At 37.7% G+C, this 22,052-nt stretch overlaps 1 protein-coding gene across 13 annotated transcripts in view; it reads left to right on the top strand.

Annotated features, from left to right (window-relative positions):
- Window positions 1-22,052, top strand: part of Lmntd1 (lamin tail domain containing 1) — a 319,597-nt gene that overhangs the window by 216,118 nt on the left and 81,427 nt on the right. For 12 of the 13 annotated variants that reach the window (XM_048787329.1, XM_048787336.1, XM_048787333.1 and 9 more), the window contains one exon: window positions 20,979-21,121. The gene's annotated coding sequence lies outside the window, so the exon portion shown is untranslated. Of the gene's footprint in view, window positions 1-5,706; window positions 6,566-20,978; window positions 21,122-22,052 lie in introns of those variants that run through there. The other variant, XM_048787338.1, reaches the window with a different exon arrangement.

The raw sequence follows: 22,052 nt of genomic DNA, 5'->3' as shown, positions 1-22,052 counted from the left end.
GTTCCCTTGACTGTTGCCCAGGCCTCCTGCTGATTTGCTTGCTGAAGTACTTGTCAGAACTTTTCAACCTGGCTATCCTCCAGATACTGGTTTTACTAGCCACAACTTTTCTGTAACTAGTTAGGTGCTAGTATGACAAGAGGTCCCTTCCACCATTATTGTTCTCTGTGACTTTTTCCTTACCATCTAGCATCTTGAAGTACTCCATCATCTTCACTTAATGATGTGCAACAAGTCAGTGTTCTGTATTTGCTGCGTCGATTTGATCTGATTTGCCAAATTGCGATGTGCCTTGTTATACAAGTTAGGAAAGAAAATACAATAAAAATGCATGAGCAAGACAAATGAATTGCATGACAGTTCACTTTGAAACAAAATTATTTATGAAAAAATCAACAGTGTTTCTTCATGTAGAAGCTTTCTGATGTATTTCTGAATTGCTAATTGAGAGATGGAGAGAAAAACAGTGTTAAGGATGTTGCTATTGAAAGTTAGGAAGTCATAATGACAAAGCATATTTAAATCAACAGAGTTTGATTTCCAAATTTTATTCAGCCACAACTCTTCAATAAGAAGTAAACTGTGTTAGAGATTAATATCACAGATATTAGATATTAATACACAGATATTGTGTATTATATATGAAAATTTCTACATTCCCAAATGCCAGCTGCCTGCTCTCTTAATGCTGGAATGAAAGTAGGCCACCATCAGCCTCACCTTCCATTTCTTTTCCTAGCCCCACCATGTCTCTACACTCACTCCTCAGCATTTTTGTCTGGGAGGCAGTGGAGTGAAATGGGAAAAAAAAACCTGAGCTTGGGGCAGAAATACTGTATCTATTACTTTATAGAAGAGTGACATATTAACAGACAAAGTGTGTATCTAGGCACATAAATAATTTCAAAGTGTATGTAAAATGAGGGCTGCTATCTATTTCAGGGGTCCTGTAAGACCAATAGATAAAGATTATGTGAAGTATTTGTAGAATTTCAGGTCTGCAAATACCAGTTTCTCCCTCCCTCTTTCTCAATTTCTATTTTCTATTTCAAAAGAAGGGCCTCTTCCAAGCCTGACACACCAGTGCTGACCCCTTGCCCCCAGGTCTCCTGCAGCCAGATCCCCCACATATCTGCCCTCTGCTCCCTGTGAGCAATATCCCCTGTCTCAGAAACAAACAAACAAACAAACAAAATCTACCTATTGTTTTTCTAAGTTCTAATGATCTTCTTGAAGCCAATATACTAAAAATGAGTGGTATATTTTCACTATCAATCTTCTTATCACATGTCATTTCCTTAAATCTTAAAGGCATGCAGAGACTTTGAAGCCCTCTAGAAGGAAATTCCCAGGGTCTGGAATGCTGTCCTTCTGGCTTGGTGGAATTACTAGTAACTGAAGTGTCCTTCATGCTCTTCAGATGGCAGACCAACTTTCACAAGTTTAAGGAGTTAAATATATTAGAATCATCAAAAAAGCTGCTCCATAGAAAAGGAAGATAGAAGAAATTCAGGTCATAAAATTTGATAATATATTTTACATTTTATCAGCACTAAAGGTACTTTTGAAGCAAGATATGATCTATAAATTACTCAATAAATCATCTTATAATAAGGGTACTTTAGATATCAATAAACAGATAGACAACTGAATTGTCAGTATTCCTTTAAGAAATGTCTGTCATTATTTTGAGCTGTTCTGCAAAGACTCAAACCCTTCCCAAAACTTCATGCATTATACATTTGGTAAGTTTTAGCATGTTCACTAATTGCTCCTATAGGAGCTAATGACCCCCTTTGCTGCTTTGTCTAAGACACCTGATGAAATCAGCGGGGAAAAGGTGTGTTCACTTTTGTACACTGCCTCATAAATTCACATTCGGTTCAAAACTAAGTGCAATTTCAAGGTGTTTTTAAATTCTAATCAATCTGGCATACTGTAAGCATGGCTTAAACCTACACATTTGCTAAAATTTGTGAAAGTGACTTCGGTGAATAATTTTTGTCTTTAAATAGATCCATTTTGCTGTCTAGGAAGAATTGCCTATACAGAATCAACCATGGAAATTCACTGCACATGCCCTTTGCTCTCATAATATTGAAAATCACAGTATAACTTAAAGGACCTCATTTAGTTTAGAAATCAGCGTATGATTTAAAAAGTCACCATGTAGAAAACTTATCAGGGATTGTGACTGGCATGTTTCTCTGTTATAATCATTATTTGCAGAAGGTGATTTGTGTATTGGGTTCTTTTATTTCTGAATACATACTCAATTCCTTAGCCAATTAAAAATGTGTAAGCTTCATATGGCTTGAAATTATCTATGAAAAGATAAATAATGTAGTTTAAAACTGTTTCCTATATTCATAGAATCTAAGAATGAAGAGCTGGAAGGCACCTAACAATAGTATATTCCAATTCCCTTATTAGAAAGCCTACTAAAGAAAGGCCCAAGAGAGATCAGGTAACGTGGCAAATTCTGTTTCTCTCTGCAAATTGGCGACCAAACTAGGAAAAGAGTCTAGTTTATGAAAGACTTGATTCCATGGAAAAGAGGAGGAACAGACAAAGGATTTTTAAAGAGTTAAAAGTCATTTCATCTAGTTTATAGCAATATTATACAGAGGAAAGCATATAACTTTGGAAAACATTACTCTAATTAGTTGACTTTGCATATATTCAAATCCATAGATCATCTTTTACTAACTGAAATTTTGTATCCATTGTCACATTTCCTTTCAGTGAAAATGAGTAATTCAATAACTCTCTTTATTTGGAGTTTCACAAATTAAGGATTTGTGCGTTTCACTGATAGAAAAGAATTTAGGCATCAAGTTTGGTATATAAAAATCATAGTTGGAAAGTTTACCTACTTCATCTGATCATTAGCAAGCATTCTCCATTTATTTATAAACCTAGTCACAGCCACAAAAGTAGAAATTCAGCAGCCCTCTGGTGAATTGTTAGTTTTGCTAATTACAAACTATACTTATCTATTGGTTATAAGAGGGTTTCTACTATAATTGTTTCACTTAGCTTTGGTGATTGCTTATAACAGAAAATAATTAAAGTGATAGAATATTGTTGGATTTTAACGTCTCACTTCTCTCACTCTGTATTGCAGTGAACATTATTTATAGTATAAAACTCAAAGGACTGACTCACAGTGATTTCTGTCTCTGAAACATGATGTTTCCTTGCCGCATACTTTCAGTCTATCTTTTCTTCTGTAATAGTCAAAGTCAGGCAATACTGAAAATCAAAGACTTGGAATTGACACACATGCATGACAGACAATCACCCCTTTTAGCCTGGCTGCCCCTCTAAGGGATTTTGAGAAAATCACAAGTGCTGGGGTTAAGCCCTGGTAGTCTAACAGGAAAGCAGAAGACCATTTAAAAGGTGATTGGATGGGTAAACCAAGATGAATCTGGGAAGATAAAACTGTCAAGTAGCAAATTAGGGCCAGAGCAACTGGAGAAGGTCACCAGAATTCAGAGGGAGCTGGGAAGGAGGTGAGGATTAGGAATATGATAGATAGATACTGTGACAACAAAGAGGAGTCATACAAAGTCATTGCTCTTAAGAAGTTCAATTCAGAGGGAGGCAAAGGAAACTCAAATATATAAAAAACCCACCATGGGTGAGCCCAGAAAAAGGTATTTACACTATATGAGTTGAATTGTGCCTCACCCCCAAGATAAAGATATGTGCAAATCTCAACTCCCACTGACTGAGAATGTGACCTTATTTGGAAAGAGTGTTGTTTTATTTGGTTAAATGAGGTCATACTAGAGTAGGTGGGTCTTTTAGCCAGCATTACTTGTGTCTTTATAATGAGAGACACAGACACATTGTAAAAACAGAGGCAGAAAGTGAAGTGATAAGTCTACAAGCTGAAACCACCAATGACTGCCAACTTCTGCTGAGAAGCTAGGAGAGCCAGAGCCGAGGGTCAGACTCCCCCAGAACCTTCAACATAATCCAACCCAGCTGGGACCTTGATATGGGACTTCCAGCTTCCAGACTCTGAGACTGTGAATTAATGTTTTAAACTGCCTAGTTTTTGGTGCTTTGACATAACACCTAGGAAACTAATATGCCATTTAATTTAGCCCTTGTAAGAACTTACATGATAAGTAATGTTAAAAACTTTAAAAGCTGTCTTTGTTTATCCCTTACCTTATCCCAGAAGAGTAGCTGTGGGATTAGATAGAACTGAATTCACATTCTGAACTTCCACTTGCTAGCTAGAAAAACTCGGAAAATTTTTATTTGAACTTTCCTAATCCCTACATTTGCTCTTTATAAATTGGAGATAATTCTATTGGGATTAATATTTCCCAATTCACACTGGCTGCTAAAAAGCTAATAACCAAATTTGGGACACAAATATTTAGGATCTCAGACATGTTTTTCTTAATGTTAAAAAATTTTTTTGGCATCATATAAACATCTGTAGGCTTTCATAATATGTTAGGGAGAATAAATTATGTTAAAATAAACATAAATATAGATAAGGCTAAGCCTAATTGAATATAATTAGACAGGATTAAAAATATCTTACTGTAGTCTAAATGTGTGGCCTCCAAAGCAGGATTTTTCTCTTATGATATGATTCATTTGGATGTGGAAAGAAAATATTTGAAATAATATTTGTATTTTTATTTATCATAAAAAACAAAACCAAATCAGGTCTCCCCATATTCAGTGTATGAGTGGTAGTAAGCGCTCATATTAAGACAGCTAAGTGTAAAACAGCCAGAGAGAAGGGTAGGGGCTTGTGTTTGATGGCAGTGAATTCTCTGGTTCTTTGATAATGGCCTATTGTTAAATATTGCTACTGATGTATGCCCACATAGTTGGGCTTACACATTATATTTTCTAGTATTAACTTTCCCTCACACAAGGGACAAGTGGCCTAAAAAGAGACCCTACAAAAAATTGAAGATAGAAGGCAGACTAGGTATACACAAGAAGAACAAGATAATTGCAGAACAGACACTTCTACTCCTGAAAGAAAGTTCTTTTTCAGTCATATTGTGAAATTAAAACAGTAATGATTTAACTAGATATGACAGGTAGTTGGCCCCTGAGGCTTGGAATTATCAGGAAGATTATTTGAAATGTGGATTTATATCAGCTATCTTTAATGAGCCCTAAGTATGTACTGTGCTTGAAAATATTAGCTATATTAATTATTATTATTAATTATTATTAATATTAGCACATATTAATTATTATTAATATTAGCACATATTAATTATTTTATAACTGTAAATGCCTGTATTGGGGGCAATTGCTCAAAAATGCTTTTTATAGTGGTATACAATTATAGATAGTTTGGCGATCTGCCTACATAATGCATGTATGTTAGTCACCACTCTCTTCCTGAACTTCCCTTTCTTACAGAATGGTTTTTATAAATGCAGAACACCACAGGGAGAGTCAGTGAAACATCTGAAGAATTGATTCAATTTGATAAGTTCAGAAATGCAAACAGGCTTGCTAACCTCTTAGGGTCTCCAACAGCATTGCTCAATGGAACTTTTTGCAGTGGCAGAAATGTTTTGTATCTGTTTTATCCAATATGGTAGCCATGAGTCAGGTGTAGCTATCCAACACTTGGAATGTGACTAGTGTGACTGATAATGTCAAGTTCTAAGTTTATTTAATTTTCATTAAGTTAAGGAGCCACATGTGGCTTATAGCTATGCAATTGAACGTCTCAGCTCTAGAGAAAGAGGTCCTTGCAGGAGAGTTCTTTCTAAGATTCCACAGTGCTAGATACACATTTGCAAATGAAAACAGATATCCAAAAAGGCAGCACACACTACTGGAAGACAGAGCATCAACCTGGAGATACATAAACAAAACAGTACAAAGACCACTGCACTCAGTATGAAATGTGTAAAGAATTCACTCAGGAAAATAATTATCAAAAGACCTTTGCTTACAGACTAATTTTAAAAAATGTATTCCGTATTATTAAACTGTTTCCAAGTGGATGGTATGCTATAAAACCAATAAAATGTTGACAGATCTCTGATAAAATGTTGTTAGATCAGTAAGCTGGCCTGGCCTGACTTCCTGACTTCTTATTGCAGTGACTGACCCTCTGGGTGAGGTAGGAGCACATTCCCACCTCATGCTGCACATTCCAAACCCAACCCCTGCACCTCCCCCTCCACAAATTCGTGGCAAGCACTGCTGGGCAGCCATCCTATCCTATCATTAATGTGTAGCTAAGGCAACCTGGCTGACTGCTTTGTTACTATAGCTCTCTGTGCCAGATTTCTGGGTCTGCATATAACAAGAGAGGATTGGGTGAAACTATATTCAGCAGTCAGTGAGAGCAGGAAGCATGGGCATTTTCAGATCCAGGTCCACCATACTAAAATAGACATGAAGCTGAATTTTCTCCTTTGGGCAATTACCTGGCTTGCCTCATTTTTTTTTCCTATACTTTTTTTTCCTGACACTTTGAGAAATGCTCGAATTTGTCGTCACCACTGATAAATAAGAACAACAGTTTCACATATGTGGAAATGAAGCTTCTAAGGTAATGGAAATGACATGGATTGAGGTGTTGTTTTTGAGCCAAACATTGTAGAACCTATTATGAAGTGAAAAAAGATTGCTTAAATAGTATAAATAGTATGATCCCATGATTGTAGAAATAAACCCAGATGTATAGAATAGACACAAAAGACATATTAAAACATAAACAGAGGTATTTCATGGAATTGGAATTATAAGTGATTTTTACTTATTTATTTTTACTTGCCTGTGTATTCCAAACTTCCTTCAATAAATATGCATTACTTTTTTAATGGAAACCTATACATTTTTAAAAACTATTCTCTGCCTTGAATAATTAAACTTCTGATAATAAAAATAGTAATGGTACAGCAGATGAGAGAGGAAAAACATATATAATCTGTCCTAAAGTCTCTACTTTTCACCAATTTTCAAAATTATTTGACAGTTGCCATGAGATTAGCTATCTTTACCTAATTCTAAGAATCAAGACAGAACATTTTGGTTAATTAGAAACAATTTCCCCAGTTTCAAGATTGTAAATGAATTAATTTCATTTTAAACTAATAATAAATCCTTTAACAGATGTTACTTGGAACTTGAATGATGATAAAATTAATTGATGAATAAATTCATTCAACTGGTGAACTGTAGAAAGTAGGCAACATACTGGAATTAAGAGTGGATTAGATGGACACAATCTCTGTCACAGACTTAACCATACATTTTATTTTATAGAAAATCTATAAAGAAAACATTCATTATTGTAAATAACATAAAATTATGAAATGATCAAGTGATCTGTTAGATATAAAGTCATTAAAACCCTGTTTGACTGTGTCAGAAAAGGACACTGTAAAGATAGTAAAGATACGAGAAATTTCCAGAAGAAAGTCCAAATTATTCTCATTACAGAACACTGGGAAATACATTTTTAAAATATGTCTCTCTAATTTTGCTTTCTCTTACTTGATGGCTCTCAGACAAGGTATGCCAACCACCTCTCATATCTAATAGATCTATGTCATAGGAAAGTTTTCATATTATTTGAATTATAAAGTTTAAAGATGAAGAGGAGAATCCTCTGAAAACAAAATTGTTAGGGAACAATTCCTTTGCACTTAAAACTTATGAGCTCCCATAGATCCTTACCTAGCTTTTTAAGGAATTTTTTAAAGCTATCAGGAAATTATATTTGAAAACATGTATAGCTCTCTACAAATTTTGTTTTGACCCTCTGTTCAATTAGCAATGACCTTCCTCTGAAATATGGTTGATTCTTTCTCTCTGCATTTTTCATTCTACTCTTCCTCTTATAATGTCAAATACAGAGAAACTGAAGACCCAGAAGTTTGGGGTTAACATGCAAGCATGGGAGACATCAACCCTGCCAGCCAGCTGCCCCTCTAAGAGACTTGGAGAACACCATGAATGGGAAAAAGGGTCCTGGGGCAGGGTTGGGTACTGGCGGTTCAACAGGAAAGCAGAAGATCATTTAAAGGGGAGATGGGACACTGAAAAGCAACATGAAGCTGGAAAATAAAACCCTCAAATGACAAATCTGGGGAAAGTGAGAGGCCAAAACAACTGGAGAAGGTCATGAGAAGTCAGAGGGAGCTGGGAGGGAGGTAAAGGATGGGATGGTTTCAGAACCCACTTAGAAACACTGAGTTCTAATTATCATAGGAAGTCTATGAATAGCTGGTTTGTTCTTGCTGGCTCAGGGGTAAGTCTTCTGTCCTACACCATCCTGACCAGTGTTGGTTCTCCTAGTTCTGGATTTGTAATTTAGCCTAAAAAATTAATCCAGACATTGTGATTTTATTCCTGACTTCTAAAATGTCAGGAATAATTAGACTAGCAAATAATCAGACCTGGTCTTCTCTCCTACACCATCCTGACCAGTGTTGGTTCTCCTAGTTCTGGATTTATAATTTAGCCTAAAAAATTAATCCAGACATTGTGATTTTATTCCTGACTTCTAAAATGTCAGGAATAATTAAACTAGCAAATAATCAGACCTGCAATACTGTCATCAAAATCTTAGATATAATGTAGTAACCAACCCAGGATTCACCTTTACCCATGAAAACCCTGGAGGGGGAATTCTTTCTTTGTCCTGGTTGACACATCCCTTCATACCTACATTATAAGCTTTCTAAAGTGGATGAGTAACTGCCATGCAGTAGTAGGGATTACCTCCTTATTTTCACAGTGCTTAATATTTATACCGAGAATCTATTATTTACAGGCACTTTAAATATATTATCCTTTCTAATGTGCATATCAATCCAATTTAAAAGGATAAGCCAGGATGCACAGTAGTTAAGAAATAGTCCCAAAGATATTACCACTATCTATGCCAGCCAGGGTTTGAAGCAGTTTGCTCTGATTTCAAGCTCTTTATGCTGTGATGTTGCTCTATTGTTGAGGTGTTTTGTGGCCCATTTTACCATGTTATAGCTAAATTACCACATTCCCAATTCCCAATTCGTATGGCTGTTTCTTGACCACACATAATTGTACTCTTCATTAGCAAGCTCAGTTCTGCGGTTCCTTTGATCTATTTGAAAACCTGCAGTAAATGCAAAGTAATAATGGATAAGCAATCTAACTCTTAAAATGGGAACTTATTCCAATGGTCACTGCCACCTACTTTGCGGCTCCCTTACCCTAGCACTCCACTGCAATTATCCCTTTATTTTATTGAAACCTCCAGTGTATTGATACTGTCACACTTTCATATTTTCACTATTCTCCTACCTTTGCTTCTTTTACACAGTGTAAATTCATGACCCATTATTAAAACCATTTACTTGAAAACACTAAATTCCCTGGCCCCACTTTCCCTGTGCTTGCCTGGCTAGATTCCAACCTTCATGAACCCAGCCAGCCGTCTTCTCTGTGCCTGCACTTACTGGTGATTATATCACAACTGTTAGCCTAGTTGCACTTTAAATTTGTGATTTCCAAGCCTCAACTATGCCCTCAATAATGACAAAGCCCTCTAGAAAAAAAGACCCCTAGAGTTTGAAAATGTTCCTTTAATTATTTATCAAAAACCTTAATGTGATATATCCAATATGTATTTTAAATATTTACATTAGGGATAAATTATAGTAGAAGTTGTTATGTTACTTGCCAAATTAAGGTACCTGCATTTCAATTTAAATTTACTAATGATGCCTTCACGTATTGAACATTACTCTGCTTTCTAAACATATATTATTAATAATATCACCAAGTAAGGAACATATTATTATTATTCCTCTTTAACTGAAAAGGGAACTAAGGCTTAAATACCACCTCTCTTGGCAGGGAAAGGATTGGAGGTTAGTTTTGAGGCTTGTTCCAACTCTAGGAGGCTCTTCTCAATAGCCTCTTTTCCTGTTTCTCTCTGTTAAGTCTTTGGAATGACTCATATTTCTTCTTGCCCAAACCTCCCACAGTCTCACTCTCCCCATTCTTAGTCTATAACTTGGACTTCATTATAAAAAAATCTAAACCATCAGACAAGGACAACTTAATCTGATTATATCTACACACCTTGCGGTCTCTATGCCCATTTTCTTCTCTCTGCCTTCCCTCTTTTTCAAATGGAGTGGCTCTGTTTCTATCAAAGGTCAGTCCTCTGAGACCACTAATGCTCAAGTCCTACCCACTCTTACATTTCCAAGCAATTTGTTGTCATAGTTAAATCCCCTATATTGTACAATGTCAGTGGCTTTCTGTGCATTGAATAATTTTAGGCAACATACAAATATATAGTCTCCCAAGTTACAAAACCCAAAACACCTCTGTTGTTGCCCTCTATTATATTTTTCTATTTTCTTTCACAGCACACCTTCTCAAAATAGTTCTTTGGCTTTTGTTCACTCTTTTAGTTACTCTATTGAGCTTCTGATTAATCACTCACTGGATCTTCTTTTGTCAGGGCCACCAATAATCTCATATTGCTAGGTTCTATGTGCACTTCTGTCTCTATTGTACTAGCCTTCCTCTCCATAACATCTTACCCAGTGGTCCAATCTCTTTTTAGAAAACTTTATCTCTTGGTTTTGAATATAAACACTCTTTATCACCTTAGCTCTGGACCACCCTGTATTTCTCCTCCTTTGTCTGATCTCAAAATATTGATACATGCCAAAATATAATACTTGACTGTCTAGATGGTCTCTCCAAGTGATCTTTTCCAGTCCATGACTTTAAATATCAGCCCAAAGCAGGAGACTTCATTTGCCATCCATTTGACACCTTTCCTCTCTTAAATAATCAACTGACTACTTGGCACCTCCACTCATATAACAAACATAGATTTTCTATGGCACTTTCCACTCCTCCTTTCTTCTTTGCCAGTAGAACCTTGATTTTGTAGAGTTACCAAAAAGCCTAGGTCTCCAAGGGTGATAGGTCATCCAAGCAAACCTCCATTTAATTCTGGTCCAATCATAACAATTTAATTCTTATTGTCAGTGATTTTCTTATAAACTTCAGTGTGCATGCAACATAATTCTGTCCAATGAAGTGTAAAGTACATCTGCCGGGGAGCTTCCAGGGACATTTTTGCTTGCTAATGAAACAGACTATGTAAATCAGATCCTGTACCTTCCTGGTTTATCCCACTTCTTTTTTTTCTGTGAGACCCTCTATAATCGGGCTCATTATCTTTTTCATCTCATGCTGTTCTTTTCTTTGCTTACTCACCACACTGGTCTTTTCTCTATTTCACTCCTGTGTCCTGGTCTTTGGTCTTGGTGGTCTCTCTGACTTAAATGCCTTTCCTCCTGACCTTTGCATGGCTCCCTCTTTCTTGTCATGCAGAACTCAAATATCATCTGTTTCAAATGGTCTCCTTGCTCATTCCATTATAAATAACAGTGTCAATTGCGATTTTTATATTTCTGTCTTAATAACTTACTATCTCTTGTCACAATCTAAAATTACTAGATTATAAAATTTTACTAGAATATAAGATCCCTAGAGTTCCATGACATTCCTTTGATTACTTATCACAAAGCTGATGTAAAGTATCCAATATGTATTTTAAATGTTTACATTGTGGAAAAATTATAGCCCAGTTATTACTTGCTGACTTAAGGTATCTTCATTTCAATTTAAATTTACTAATGAAGCCTTCATATATTAAACATGACTCTGCTTTCTAAATACACATTATTAGTAATGTTACCAAGTAGGAAACATATTGTTTTTATTATTTCCTTTTAACTGAAAAGGGAACTAAGGCTTGAGTGCCATCTCTCTTTGCCGAGTCAGGGATTGAATTTAGTTTTGAGGCTCATTCTAACTCCAGCTAGGCTCTTCTAAGAGCCTCTTTCCATGTTTCTGTTAAACTTCTAGCTTTTATCCTACTTTGTTCATTGTTGTCATGGGGCTGCTAGTCTTCTCTCAATTGCCCACCATCAAAATCTTCAGTGTTTATAATTGTGGAGTTAGTCCTAAAATTCCTCACACTCCATTAAAAAGAAATCGCTCCCCTCCCCATACCTACTTTATAGAAATACATATGTGGAGCTTTCTGTTCTTACAGTTTGCTTTATCTCTACAGCAAAACCTCTGCCTCACTGCTCTGGACCTGGAGGAGGGGACTGTATAATTTCTCTTGGATTGGCACCATGCTATGAGCTGGGTACTTGGGGGTGGTGGCTTCTGGTCTTCTTGGCTTGCTTGCTTCTCTTGTCATGGACCCACTACCCTAAGAGCAATCTGGAGTGCAGCTGATTATGACCTGTCATGCCAGATTAAAACTTCCGCCTTACAAGTACAGGTCTGGGTAAGGAAGGGACTTCAGGGTTATAATTGTCTGGAGTTTCTACAATGAGGAGTTAGGAGGGTTAAGAAATACTCATAGGTGACCCTCCCTGGGAGAAACCATAACCCTAAATTGGGCTGGTAAAAGGAAGAAAACCTGTTCTTGGCTACACCCACTCAGCTAGAGCTTCTATCATATGGAGCTGGGAGGTAGGGAACAAATTATGTCTCAATGCTGGAGTCAATGATCAAAACAATGTTTAATAGGTTTTCTCAAGTATATATTTCTCCATTATCTGTATGTCTTTAGGAAAATTTCCTGAGACTTCAAATGTTTGTTGTTTTAAAAATTTTCATTAGTTATAGTGTTTTGGGGGAGGTGGGGGAGGGCCCACAGTACTTCTCACACTGCCATTGGGAAGCATTCTTCCCTAAAATGATAACTGTGTTTCCAATGGCTATTGTAAGAAATTACCACAAACTCAGTGGTGTAAAAAAATACAGATTTATTCTCCTATACTTGTGCAAGACAGAATGCCAAATCAATTTAACTGGGGTAAAGTCAAGGTGGTGGCAGGAGTGGTTCATTCTGGAGGCTCAGGAGAAAATCCATTCCTGCCCTTTTGGGCTTCTAGAGGCAGCTACTGTTCCTTAGCTTGGCACCAGGTCGCTCAGGTCTTTGCTTCCATTACCACAGGGGGTGGGAGCCTTCTCTCTGACCTGTCCTTCTGCACCCCTTTCATTAGGGCCTTTGTGGTTACATGAGATCTGCCTGTATAATCCAGGATCATCTCTCATTTCCAAATGTTTAACTTGATCAAATCTGTAATTGCTCTCTAGCCATATAAGGTAATATCCTCAGGTTGCAAGGACTAGTACATTAATATCATGGGTGGGTGGGGGTGATAAATTCGATTCATATGATTTTAGTGTCTTTATAGATGATGAAACTAGCTTGGACAGTTACAAGCATCTCAAAGATCACGTAGCTAGTGTACAATAAAACTACGAGTCAGTCTTTCAACTCCAGTTTTGGAACATAAAGTTTGAATGATCAAACAAAACCAAATATCTGTATTACTTATGGGTTCTAAACTATAGATGTAGAATAAAATGAGTGAATTATTATAAAATAATAACAATTTTAACAAAAATATATGAAGTCAATTTAAAATAATATATGCAATATAATCATTATATTCAAATTCTACTTTTGACATCCCCTGTATTTAAAGAAAAGGATGGGCTATGAGCAAGATGTTTTTTCCAAGTTAATTCAATTCATTTTCATGAATATACACAATAAAACATAGTTATTACCACCACATGCACTGTGGAATAAACATGTACTCTTAGAAAATTTATGGAATGCATTCTTTGGTGGTTCTAGATGAGAGAAATCATCCACAATTTCAGGAGAAACCTAGAAAAATTAATTGAATGAGCTACTTGTGATGTGGGAAGGTCTCTTTCTGAAAAATATTTTCACTAATTCATGTTGGCAAATTGTAATCCTCTCCAGAGCTTTTCTGTAGGGTTCTTTTTTCTCTAACTCCTGAAGGACATTCAGGGCATGTCCACATTTCTCTTGTGACATAAAGTGACCCATGAAAAGGACTGATTAATGATTGCTTTTGGGGAGTACTTTTGGGGAAAAGTCTTGATGAGAGCTGGAACTGTTCCTTTTAACAATGTCTGCACTTTGAGTTTTTCAAAGATATTAAGATAGAGAGAGAACAAACCTCCCTCCACAGATGCCTTTCATAGGCACATCCTCATCGCTGAATAGGAAGTTGAACAACATGTTCTTGTCAGTTATAAGAAGTAGTTACAGGAAAGAATCTGGCCCTTGAAATGCCTAGATAATAATGCCAAATAGATTTGATCTGACCCTCCCCCACCTCCTTAGCAAGTAAAATTCCCTTTGTGGTATCAGCTCAGAGAGAGGAAAATAGGACTGGATGTTTTCTGGGCATAGAACTTGATTCTGTAGCATAGATCCTTTTTTTTTATTGCAGAAAGTACTTTACCAGATATATTGATTTACTATTATTCTATAAAAATGGTGCAAGAGTATATCAAACATTTTCACAAATGACTGAATTTAAAGGCCTCCTTCAAAAGAATCAAGATGAATCTCTTTAATTAAAAAAAAACATTGTTCGATACATTCTCAAGTGATGTTCAAACTCAATGAGGATATGTTTTTGAGGTTTCATGGTGGATGGGAGCATTTTTTTTTTAGATTATTCTGCTAAAAGTCTTATGAGCTGCATAGAACTTTTTGGCCCTAAAATAAACATAAAGAAATAGTGTTTAATACATGCTTTAGAATTACACTACTAGCTTTCCAATCTCCATTATGTTTTATTCTTTAAATATTACATGCTTTGCCTGTTCAGGAAAGGATCAAACTTTTAGGTTCCATTTAATGCTATTAGGAAGTTCAGGCTGGAGAATCACTAGGTATATTTAGTATATTTCACAAAAGTTTCAGAACAATTCACATTCCTATAGAAATTAAGAGCCATACCTGTTTTTCATATAAGGGTAAAATATGATTGTCAGCATTTTCAGATCATGGCCTGTTCACTTAACTTATAAGAAGCATACATATAAAATATTTAAATATAATGAATATTCAAGTTTATTAATTTTATCAAATTTAATACATTGTATTACCAACACCAAGATATAGACACAGCATCCCAGAAGCCCCCTTCATGTTTTAAGAGAAGATTTAATGTTGTGTCTTTAGTCAGCTTTTTTGCCACTGCAACTTAAAGACCCAATCAGCACAACTGTAGAGGAGGAAAAGTTTATTTAAGGAATCACGGTTTCAAAGGTCTCAGTCCATATACAGTCAGCTCCATTCCCCAGGGGCTCCAGGTGAGGCTGAACATCTTGGTGGAAGAGTGTGGCAGACAGAAGCAGCTCACATGATGATCAGGAAGCAGAGCAGAAACATTTGAAAATTTTAATTTGAAAGGCAGGAAGAAAACCTGGATAAGGAAGTTGCAGTTATTAAAGATATTACTGCCATTAAAGAATGCTAAAGACTTTGCCCAGAGACAATAAGATAGATGACTTGAGGGCATCTCAGGAGCTGGCAAGATTACACCCATCTCAGGCTCAAAGGAGTAAAAATGAAAATTCTCCTGAGACCAGTGGGGAATCCTTCTTGCACAAGGGGGTCCAGGAAGTTTTTGGGCTCAGCCACCCAGACACTTAGAGGCTGCTGTAACCAGGGTCCTTGGAGGCTTGGCTACTGCTCAAGATGGTGGCAGACCTTGGCATCAACTACATAGTGCTGGTTCCACAGGAATGCATGATGCTGGATTTAGGGGATCATGGAGGCTTCCACCAAGATTTCAAAGGAAGCCTGGGGAGGCCAGGCAAAGTGCAGCAGGGTTGGAGTCCCTGTGGGCAACTCCTGAGAGGGCAATGTGTGGATATTTGAGGAAGAAGCCCAAAGCTGCAGTGGAGATCTCCAAGATTAAGAAATGCCAGTAAATTAGGACATCATCCTAAGGAAAGCTGCAGGAATCAAGCAAAAGTAGCCAACAGGAAGACCACTTAAGATACAACCAACAAGGCCACAAGGGCAGAGCTACACAAGCCCTCTGGAGAGAACATCACAGTGCCATGTGTCCCAGATGCCAGATGCGGAGCCACAGGACTTGTTTGCCTAGCTGGATTTCAGTCCTGCTTTGTTCCTATCCCTTCTTTCTCTGCCCCTAATTTTGTGAATGGAAATATTTACTTTGTATCATTATATATTGGATACTTGTAAATCACTTTTAATTTTACAGGAGCTCACAATGCAAGATTGCCTTGAGTCTCAGAGAAGATTTTGGACTCAAACTTTGAGCAATCTCAGAACTGTTGAGACTATGGGGACTTTTGGGAATGACTAAATATATTTTGAATTGTCAGATGAGTGTGAACTTTTGGGGGCCAGGCACATAATGTTATAGTTTGGATATATGGTATCCCCCAAAAGCTCACATGTGAGACAATGCAAGAAGGTTCAAAGGAGAAATGATTGGGTTGTGAGAGTCTTAACCCAATCAGTGAATTAAATTAACCCCCTGAGGGGATTATCTGAAGTGGTAGGGTGTGGCTGGAGAAGGTAGGAATTAGGGGACATGGCTTTGGGGTATGTATTTGTTTCTGGCAAGTGGAGATTACTCTCTCCCTGCTTACTGATCATGGTGTGAGCTGCTTCCCTCTGCCACACTCTTCTGCCATGATGTCTGCCTCACCTTGAGCCCCCCAGGAATGGAGCCAGACTTCTATGGACTAAGACCTCTGAACCATGAACCCCTAAATAAACCTTTTCTCCTCTACAACTGTGCTGGTTGGGTCCTTTAGTCACAGCAGTGAAAAAGCTGACTAACACACGCAGTTATACATACCTAGAAGTATTTGTCATATGCTTTCATACAGAGGAAAAAAATACCCTAAAAGGGAAGAGGACACAAGTAAAACTCTACCTTCTTTTCATCAAAGAAGGGGATTTTATAGAAAACTGCAAGAGACATAACTAAATGAAAGAGGCCCATACTCTTGGACACTGTGACTTTAGGGAACAGTGGCTAGGCACAGCTCAGACTATAGGAGGCCACCACAAGAGGGAGGCAGAGTTGCCAACCAGGCTCTGAGGCTGTCTCTCTGGCTGTCACTTGAGCCCCTCTTGGTGGTGAGGTCAAGGCTCAGCAGTCATGGGCTTCCTTTGATCACCCCCAGCCACACAGGCCACCATATCAAAGAAGGCTTTTTGTTCAAAGAAAGATCACTACTTAGGTGAAGACCAGAAGGTAAGTAATAAGCTGGGGAGTCTGAAATTGAGAGGCTTAAGAAGTTAATATGACCTGAAAGGACCTGAGCTGGGGGCCCAATGGGAGGAGATATGGAAAGTTCTAGAAGCCCCCATTTCTACCCAGAGGTGATAGAATAGACTCATTTCACAGACACTGTTTAGTGACAGCCTTGATGTTATAAGTATAGAAACAGAGGCCTGGGTCCCCAGTTGCAGTGGTGTAAATGGTGAGGCTCAAACCAAAATACCCACCTCCTGGCTTTAAAAGTGCATTCTGCCCTTTATTGTTATTACCCTAGTTGGAAAATTTTATGACTTTATATTAGTGAGTTGTAGTGGAAAGATGTTATAGTTTAGGAGCCTGAAAAATGCAAGTTCAAACCATGCAGTGTCAAAAGTTATTGGTTGAGGGAGTTTTGGATATGGTGAATTCAGAGTCACACTATTACTCAAGCAGAGCTGACCATGCTACCTTCACATTCAGTGGATAGGAAAAAATGAGGAGTAAGTGTGAGAGGAAAGACCTAGCTACATAGGCATCCCCTTTAAAACTTCTCAGGTGTATGTGTGTGCATGCATACATTTGGTAAGTGTGTTTATATGTGTTTCTGTGTGTTCCCAACACTCTTAGAGTTGTCATGACTGTCATAATGCTGTTATTCACTTTTGGCCTGCAGGATTCAATTTTTCCATATGGCAACTAAAAATAAGAGAAAGTTTCCAATAAAAGGGTAATTTATGAACACTGGGGTGGGGGGCATGCCACTTTATTTACCTTTAGACAAGAGGATACATGTGACTTGTTTGTAGAAATGCATTTTTTTGGTGTAAGGATTTTTTATTGTTGGTGTACAAATATGGTTAACTATAATTACTCTTAAGCTAAACAATACATAAATAATGCAAATAATCAGAGCTCAATTTACTTTTACCTTGGACAAAAATTAACATTAGAAATTTATAAAATCTATCAAAGCTTCATACTCTATCTCATTATACCTATTTGTAGTAGTGACTCTACCTACTCAGACAATAGGAAATTATTCCTACACTACCTGTAACTGAATATTAAAACTGTATTTTCTATGAAAGAAAGGGGATGGCCTTACTCTGTTCAGTTAACTTTCAGCGGTCAGCTTCTCTAGTTGAGGCTGGCTAGCTGTTCTTCTACTCTAAACAGGACAAGGTCTTTGGTTTTATCCTTATTTTAACCCATTAGCATTGGTCTCTCATCACAGCTGTTCACTGAATATCTTATCCTAGTTATCTGGTTTGTAAATGAATGCTTCTGAAAATAAGAGACTAAGGTGAATTGGGAGAATCTGGTAGCTTTGTAGGTGATAATCAAATGGCAAACTTGAAGGATATTCTTAAGCCTAAGACCTATGATTCTATGATTAAACTACTTCTGAAAAGAAAACCACTTACTCAGGAAGAACTCCATTTGCCTCTCTTCTCATGGTTTGATGGTTGTGTCCTTTTCATACTTGAAAGATGTTTTCAGTGCATGTTGAATTTAAGATCAGTCCTGCAGGGATCCAATGGGTCCTATCCAAGTGCAAGCCAAGTTGGTGCCAAAGCCAGTTGGGCTCCCAGATCACAGCCCACTGAGAAAGTCTGAGTTCCTGAGGTGCACAAATGCAGCCACATCCCCGGGAATCCTGAGGCAGGACCAGGGAATTTGGATTCTCTCATCAGGCCCAACATGTGAGCAGTCAAGGGCTGTCCACAGCAGTTGGGGCAGAACTGCTAGACTCTGGATACAGATGAGGGGGGGAGGGTGAGCCATGAGAGAGGGTCTCAGGTAGTTTCTGTCAACAGGAAGGCATGTCTGATGGTGTGTTTTTAGCATCTGTTAACCATAAATGTGGCACATAGATGAGGGTACAGAATCAGAGGAGATAGCTGATATTATTGGAGAATGAGATAGCTCACTTTGGTGAATTTTCCAAACATCTGGAAAAAATGTGTACATTGAACTCATTTTCAGGGAAACTTTTAAAATAGTCTGTACATTTTCCTGTCTTTTAAAGCAAAGTATGAGTTGAAGTTAAAACACTAGGCTAGTCTTTAAAATAGTGAAGCCTTGAGGTTTATTAAGCTCTGGCCAGTTTCCTGTCTATACAGGAAATCATGAAGTTTCCTCAGGATGTCATATTAAAAGTAATTCTTGTGTTTACTTTATTCTTTTAAATTTTGCTGTCTCCAGGTGATACGGTCTTTGTTATATATAACCCTTCTCAGCGTGCCCACCCGTATCAGCACTTGTCTCCTTCCTTCCCTCTGCCAACTTATTCTGATTTAGCTGTTTAGGACTGGATATGCAGGTGTGTTAAAAGTATGTATAATATAAGAAAAAGAGTCCTGGAAAAATCTAGTGGATTAAGAACTTTGATGTTGGAACGTCAAACTTCAAACACATATTTTAACTACTCAGAATCCCTTAGGTTCCTTTATGTTTTGTTTTTGTAGCTGAGATTCAGAAGGGTTATCTCTGAATATGTGAGGTACTAACATAATTGTAAATGTTATTTGACATTGTAGATTTGCTATCACATCTTGTATAGAATTGACAACAGAGTGAGGTTTAATAATTATTTGTTGCACAAATAATGCATTGACAAATGAGACACAGTGTACAGTCTCTGCCTATAAAATTCAGCTACATGCTCAGGGAAGCAGAAAGCAGAGGTAGGTGTTAAGTATTAACTAAGTATGATGTGGATAAAAGCCAGTATTGCTGGTTTTATTTTGTAGGGGTCACCAATTTAAGGTCAAGGGGAATGCTAGCCAGCACAACAACCCTGTGGGTCATGCATAAGCCCTGCAGTTCAGACTCTCACCACTACTGTGTTGGTTTACAGTTGGCTAAGTCACATGGTTAGGTGTGCCCTGCTTGGCGCACCCTGAAGGTGCCTGGATTTTTAGGCCCCTGAAATTGTTGTCTTACGAAATCATGATTGAGTACTCTTACCACAGAATATACTTCTAGATGATGAAACACATGTTCAAAACCTAGACCCTTGATTCCCCTCCAATCCCACATCCCCTCCTTCGGCAGCCTGCTCAATACCCAAAACCTTAGGGCTATTCCTCTCATTATTACAAACCCATATTCACCCCATCAGCAAATCAGATCACCCTTGAAAGATATTTATAACTGGGTGTTTCTCATCATTCCCACTGCTACTATCTTGATCTGATCCCCATCTCCTCTAACCCAGATTCTTGTCAGAACCCCAGACGGCTCTATCTGCTGCCACCCCTGCTCTCCACTGCGGTTTAGGATGGAAGTAAATCCCATCCGCTTTCTGTTCAAAACCCTCTGTTAGTTTCCCATCTCACTCTGTAAAAGCTCAAGTCCTCTGTGTGGCCCACCACCTCCTCCCCGCCCCCACATGTATTAGTCTGTCTTCTCCCCCAAGAATGTACTCTTCTTCATGGTAGGGGTTTGTTGTGTTCATTATTCTATCCCTCATGTGTAGGATAAGGCCTTGCTTTAGAGGCCCCATAGACATCTGTTTAGTGTGCAAACACATGAATAAGTGAACAACAACAAAAAAAGGACAAAATGATTTATTCATTCAACAGACATGGGGAGACATCAGCCAAAGGGTAAGTTCTGGGGATCTAGTGTGCAGCTCTGGTGCTGATGGATACGTAAATTAATTTGGTTGTGGTCATTATTATACAATGTGTCTATATATTGAATCAAATCATATTAAAATCAAATCATATTAAAGATATACAATCCTTATTTTGCAATCAAATACTTTAAAATTCTAAAAAATTGAATTCAAGAACCCCTTCCTAAAACATGCATTGTGTGTTAACTTCATGCCAGACCCTACTCCAGGCCCTTGGAATATTCCAGTGAACAAATCAGAAGAAAACTGCTGTCGTGAAGGTCAGTTGACAGGGAATAGAGAAGAAGAGAGCAGACGAGGAAAGCGGCACAAGACAGCAGTTAGGGGTCCAGTCCCTGAGGTAAGCTCACCTGGACTTGACTCTCTTCCCTGCTACTCACCTGACTATCCTGAACGAGTTACTTAAGGCTTTGAGGTTTCAATTTATCTCCATCTGTAATGAGGGGTAAGGTATCTATTGCATAGTGTTGGAGAGAATTGTGATAAAGCGATGAGGCAGTGGGCATAAAGCACTTGACACATGGCAAGAATTCATAACTATCGGTCATTAGTAGAACAAATTAAAATATGTAGCCAGTACCACCTGGCTTCCAGATCTCTATTTGCTACGTGTACTGGGGAGTGGAGTATAACCCATGAACAGAGGTGACCTGGTTGGTACCTGAAGATGCAATACTAAGCTTAGTACTTTTAAGTTCAACACAGGAAAGGGAATCCATTCAGAGAAAAGTAAAACTGAGAGCCTTGCTCAGTGAGAAAGAAGTATATGTACCTGGAGCATTGACTGATGGGAGAGTCTCATAATAACTGCAGGGTCATTTTGCTGTGGCAGGAAAATCCAGGGCATCTTGTTGAAGAAAAAGAAGCATCTACCTTGAAAATGTAAATCTTACCCATTTTCCTACCCTCCAAAAAAAAAAAAAAAAAAAAAAAGGAAAGAAAAGAAAACAGAATCCATAACATTTATTTTTCTAACTGTAAAAATTAGAGTTGAGAACATAGAATTAAATGGAATTAGACAGAGAGGGCATTGAAGTTCCCATTACCATATAAAAAGGTCTATTTTGGTGAAATGCCCTTTGAAAACACTGTATGGGGAATAACTGTGGCTATTGCTATTCCATAAAACATAACCATATATGGGAAATATAGTTTCCTCTGGAATAGAAGCTCTGTTGTCACTTAAAGTAATCTATGCAATAGTGAAGCTTTTCTTTTCTCCCTCTCAGCATAGTACACCAGGATTTAAAGCAGATTTAAAGGAGAGTCTA

This window comes from Marmota marmota, unplaced genomic scaffold (assembly GCF_001458135.2).
Source record: "Marmota marmota marmota unplaced genomic scaffold, marMar, whole genome shotgun sequence".
Taxonomy (NCBI): domain Eukaryota; kingdom Metazoa; phylum Chordata; class Mammalia; order Rodentia; family Sciuridae; genus Marmota; species Marmota marmota.
Note: the sequence above shows the minus strand (reverse complement) of the source record. Positions and strands in the feature narration are given on the sequence as shown.